At 37.7% G+C, this 6,126-nt stretch overlaps 1 pseudogene; it reads left to right on the forward strand.

Moving 5' to 3' along the window:
• The first annotated feature begins 590 nt into the window (after nt 1–590).
• LOC106735893 (40S ribosomal protein S23-like) lies at nt 591–1,303 on the forward strand (annotated as a pseudogene).
• The last annotated feature ends 4,823 nt before the right edge of the window (nt 1,304–6,126 follow it).

Consider the following 6,126-nt stretch of genomic DNA (forward strand, 5'->3'; position numbering starts at 1 on the left):
GAAGTAAGTCAGAGAAGGAAGTGACTTCCCAGGTGAACAGTGGCAGAGTTGGAGCTAGAACTCAGGGTTTTAAACTTTACATTTAATACACATCATCTTCATAATCTCAAAGTCCTCCTGTCATACTAGTTCAGAATTTACCTCATCCTTTATTACTACTGCCTTACCTCCTAGAAACCTCAGGCTGCTTTTCAGGAGACAGATGTGGCACGATGGGCAAAGCTTAACATAAGCTGTGTTTTTATACCTCCTGCCTTTGCATATATGCTGTTCCCTCTGCCTCAAATGCCATTTTCACCCATTGGCCATTTTAAAATTGTTTTTAAATATATAAACCAAACATCATCTCTATGAAGTCTTCCTTGACTTCTCCTTTTACAGAGCTAATCTCTCTTTTCTGTGTTTTCATATTATTTATAATATGCCTCTATCTCAAGATAGTAGCACTCTTGCTATTACTTGAATATCTCACCCAAATTCATACATTGTAATTTGATTGTCATGGGATTAAGAGTGTAAAAGCATAACCCAACTATTGTGTTCAACGGTGGAGTCTTGGAGCTTTTGACTGGGCCGGTTGTGCCAGCAGGATGGGAAAGTGTCAATATCTTTGTACTGCTAGGAAGCTCCGTAGTCACCAGCAGGACTAGAAATGGTACGATAAACAGTACAAGAAGGTCCATTTGGGTAGAGCCCTGAAGGCCAACCCTTTCGGGGGTGCTTCCCATGTGAAGGGAGTTGTGCTGGAAAAAGCAGAGGTTGAAGCCAAACAACAAAATTCTGCCATCAGAAAGTGGGTCAGGGTTCAGCTAATCAAGAATGGTAAGAATGGAACCAGCAGTTAGCATAATGGCTATGTCGCTGGACTCCCACATAGTTGACCACAGTTCGCGTCCCGGACCTGGTGGCTTAAAACTCACGTTGGGTGCATGTGCGTGCATGCCAAAGATCCTGAGAGGAGAATGGAGGAGAAGGGATTGCAGCGTGACCATCCCCCCTGGGGGGTTGATTTCTCGCTTTCTGTCTCTATTTCTTTCTCTGTCTGTCTGATGAGCGCACACACCCTATAGCGAAAACCTCTCAAAAAAAAAAAAAAAAAAAGAATGGCAAGAAGATCACAGCTTTAGTACTCAGTGATGGTTGCTTGGACTTTATTGAGGAAAATAATGAAGTTTGGTTGCTGGATTTGGTCGAAAAGGTCATGCTGTTGGTGACATTCTTGGAGTCCAATTTTATGGTTGTCAAAGTAGGAAATGACTCTCTTTTGGCTCTATTCAAAGGCAATAAGGAAAGACCAAGATAATAAAGTTTGATGGTGAAAACACAGTAGTAATAAATTTTCATATTAAAAAAAAAAAACAAAGAAAAAAGAAAAAAAAGAAAGGAAGGAAGGAAGAATGGTGGGGTCTTGGAAAGAGATTAGGGTTAAAGTCATTAAGGAAGGGCCTCCAAAATTGAATCCTGTCAGGTTTATAAGGAAAGAGAACAAGAGCAGAACAGAGACACATGAATACGAATGCACACAATCCTGCCTTCTGCCATGTCATAATTCAGCTAGACCCCCATTAGATGTGGCCTCTGGATCTTGGATCTGCAAACCATACACTAAGTAAGTCTTTTATTTTTGTATTAACTTTTTTTATGTGGTTTTAGTTTTGCTATAGGGTACATGCACATGCACGCGCGCACGCGAGAGAGAGAGAGAGAGAGAGAGAGAGAGAGAGAGAGGGAGAGAGAGAGAGAGAGAGAAATCTCCCCTCTGCTCCTGGGGAGATGTCCACACTGTAGTCTTTTCTTCTTCTTTCTCCTCAGGATTTTGGGCATGCAAGTACAGAACCAGCATGATTTTCAAATCAGTGGGTCCAGGACTTCAACCATGCTGTCAGCCATGTGGTCATCCTAATGGCCACACCATCTGTTGCCCCTAAATCTTTATTCTTATAAATCACCGAGTTTCAGACAGTTTCTATTACTAGAAATATAAAGTACTAGAACAACAGTGTCTTGGAATTCTTTTTCCACATATTCAGTAGACATCTCAATTCTTAATAGAATTCTTGATTCTCTTTTGCTGCCAATATACCAATTCCTAATTTTTATTTCCCAGGTTTGATATAGCATCCTATAGCATCCACTGACCCAGATGCTAAATCCAAAATATATAAATCATTTTGACTTCCCTCTTAATTCTCATGTTGCATCTAATAAACAGTTAGTGTTTTGGTTCTACAGCCTAAATACATCCCAAAGCTTTCATCTCTCACCTCCTAACTGGTCTTTCTGCCTCCACTCTTGCTTTTTTTCAATATATTCTCCATGTGGTAGCCAGAGTTTTCCTTTCAAAATGTAAAACAGATTATGTCACTTTCAGTACAAAATATTCCATTAGTTTTATGGGATAGAATCCAAACTTATTGTGGTTGGCAAAGGTCATATTTGATGAAACCCACAGTCAATTTCTTTAGGCTCCCTTCCTTGCTAGACTGCCTCTCTAGAGTTTGTGATCCATTGTAATGCCTTTGTGGCTTTATGATATCATCTTATTTTATTGAGTTAGTAGCACTCAATACATTTTTTCTTTTGTTTGCTCTTCTCTAGCCTCATTAAATTGTATGTTCCATGATAACAGGAAAACTTGTATGTTTGTACACTGCTTATTTCCCAGCACTCTAATCAAACTAGCCACAGTAGACTCTCAATATATAGTTGTTGAGTGAATAAAATACCCATCTATTGTCTGCAGTAGGCTGTGAACTCCTTGAAGGAGGATTTTGAAGCTTACTTTTTGATATCTCTAGTTCTTGGTATAGAGAGTTACTCAGGGTAGGACGTCAATAAAATTTCGTTGAGTAATACTGAATTAAATTTGGCCTCTATCATTTATTGTGATTTTGGAAAAGTTTCTTAGCCTCTTTGATCCTCTTTTATAATTCCTATTGCTCAGGATTGTTGTCAAAATGAAAAGAGGTCAAAGGGTACAATATTCTACAAATGTAGGGGGAGGTTATTGTTATCATTGGTCACTTTTCTGGTAAACATGCCATGGAGTTTATAGTAACAGTGCAGTCTTCAGTAACACTAAAACTACTCCTTATTGACCTTCACAGGATGGAGATGCCTAGTATGGTAAATTACTGAGAAGTTAGAAGGATATTATAATGCCTTTTTTGCTTCTGTACTATTTATAGCAGTGCAAGTCAACTCGATAACTTGGAGCTGCATGCAGACATAACGCTGTTGCCAACACATAGTTCTTATTTCCCCTGTGTTTCCCTAGTGTTTCCATTAGCCATGTAATACAGTTTTTGCCAGCTAAATGATTAGCATCCAACTGTTCCTGTGTTAATGCTTATGTTCAGTTCATTAAAACAAACAAACAAACAAAAAAAACCCCTCCTGGTAAGGATTCTTAGTTCATTTAAAAACTGTTTAAGGCTCAGAGAAAACTTGTTTCTTATTTAAAAAAAAATGTAATCATTCAGCTGAGACATTTTCTAAGGTGGGATGAAGACTCTTTACAGATATCAATGAGTATTTGGAAAAGTTAAATGGGAGTGCAATTCACTGATAATGTTAAGCATAACAGTTACTGGAGTTATATTTAAAAATGGATTCTGAAGTGGAGGGTGAAGAAAATTGATTTTGCAGATGCTCAGATGAAACCAGTCACTTTATATTATGCAGAAAAAGGCACTTTGAGATCATCTCGGTTTGAGGGTAGAGTAATTTAGGGCAGCCAAAGAATCAGCACATAGTGGGAGAGCTGGAGGTATAGAAGGTGTTACCACTTATTCAAAGGGTATAGAGGATTAGGGAGAGAATGACAAGAGAGTGTCAACCAGATAAGGTTGGATCATTTTATTTTAGTTTTCCTCCATCCCAGCCTTAGTTCTTAAAAATGTTTTTAATCTATAACCTCCTATTTTCTTGCTCTACTTTTTTTAATCTTAGCATTTCCCATCAATTGCCTCATCCTCTCACCTTTCCCATTAGCACTCTCTTAGCTAAGTTGAGACCCTATTTAATGGGTATTAAATTAGTAAAGCATTAATTTTGTTCAGGTATTATGTTTGTTTATTCATCCAGAGTCCCCTGGAAATACTACTTCTGACCCCAAGATGATGATGGTTGAGAGCTTAGATATTAGATATTTTGTTTTAAGATATCCAGCTTTCTAAACATTACCCTGGAACCATTTCTTCTGGGCATTCACCACTCTGCCAAAATAAACAAAGTTAGCCCTGAGCTGGATCAATGGGGGTTGAGTTGTGAGTGATAGAGAAATGCAGAAGTGTGCTCATATAGAGTATGCAGGGTCCTTGTTCTTTTTTGAGCCCTCCCAAATTGGCTGTCCTGAGTCAGGACTATTACCAATGGATTTATATTTTACACTTCATGTAAATAATTAATTTATCTCATTCTCTCATTTTCTGATTTAACAGAACTGATTGACTTGACTAAATAACTTATGTATCTTAAGCTAATAGAAAATCAGATTGAACCCATACACAATTGTTTTTGTAGATCAAAATGGTGAAACAGTAGTAATTTCATATAGTAGCTCAAACTAGCTAACATTAATTATATGTAACATGTATTATCTATAGTGTTTATTGAAATCACTGCAAACACAGAACTTAAGACAGGTCCCAACAAAATAGGTATGTACCATAGGCCAAGCACTGTTGACAATGCTTTACATGGATGATCTCACTCAATCCTTACATTTTTCCAGAGGATTTTTAGAACAATATATGTATGATGTTATAATGATGAATACATGCTATTATATATTTATCTAAATTTATGGAATCTATAATACCAAGATTGAATCCTATAACACCAAGATTGAATCCTAATGTAAACTATGGATTTGGATGATTATTGTGTATCTTTGTAAGTTCACCAGTTGTAACAAATGTACCACTCTAATGGAAGATGTTGATAATGCAGGAGGTTAAGCTTGTGTGGGGTTTGCGGTATGTAGGAAATCTCTGTACCTTCCTCTGAATTTTGCTGAATCTAAAACTGCTCTAAAAAAAAGTCTTAAAAATTTTTACTATGAAGGTCAAAATTAATGTCATTACAATATAACAACATTGGGCTATCATAATGAAGACACTAATGTCTGAATTTATGGTCAGAAAATAAGCTTTTAATTTAATATTTTCAGACCAAAAAATTATTTTGACAATAGTAAGTTCGAAGGAAGTTTAAGACAAACTGTCAGTGGACACTGAATTCAAAATTAGAAGAACATTATTCATCAATAAGTTTTAATTGTTGATATATTCAAACATAGTTACTCCTGCACACATAGTATTATTGGGTCATCAGGAAAGTCATGATGCATTTTTTTTTGAGATGTTTTCCTTGCTATAGGGCGTGTGCACTCGCCAGAAAGACAGAGAGAGACAGAGAGATAGAAAGTGAGAAATCACCCCCCAGGGGGGATGGCCACGCTGCAATCCCTTCTTCTCCATTCTCCTCTCAGGATCTTGGGCACGCACGCACAAGCACCTGGCGTGAGTTTAAGCCACTGGGTCTGGGACTCGAACCACAGTTGGCTACATGGGAGTTCAGAGTTCAGAGACATAGCCATTATGCTAACTGCAGGCTCCCTCATGATGTATTTTTGCATAGAAAAATACATCATGACTTTCCTAATGACTTGATATATTCCCAATAGTTTGTGATTATAGATGCAGGATTATCTACATTTGTTGTAATGCAACAACTTTGATTTTTCTTTCTCTTTCTTTCATTTTTTTCATTAATTTTTTTGGGGGGAATCCATCCCCTTCCAACAAAATTTTGTCTTCTACAATTTTAAGCCCCAAATTCCGTTCATTCATTCATTACACACTCATTGCAAATCTATAATATGCCAGGCACTGGGAATGACATAGCAATAAACAAAATGAGTCTCTGCTTAAGGAGTTCACAGTCTTCTGAAGGAAACAAACAAACAAACAAATAAAAAAATACAAATGTTTGAACAAGAACTCGAATGTCTGCATAAGAAAAATTTTCAACCCAGGTCAAGATTTACAAATAACGGCGCTGGCCCACCCGGGCCCGGCTGCGGGCCCCCGCCACCCCCAGGACCCTCTGCCCCGCGTTCAG

Source organism: Tupaia chinensis, unplaced genomic scaffold, assembly GCF_000334495.1.
Source record: "Tupaia chinensis unplaced genomic scaffold, TupChi_1.0 Scaffold000565_1, whole genome shotgun sequence".
Lineage (NCBI taxonomy): Eukaryota > Metazoa > Chordata > Mammalia > Scandentia > Tupaiidae > Tupaia > Tupaia belangeri.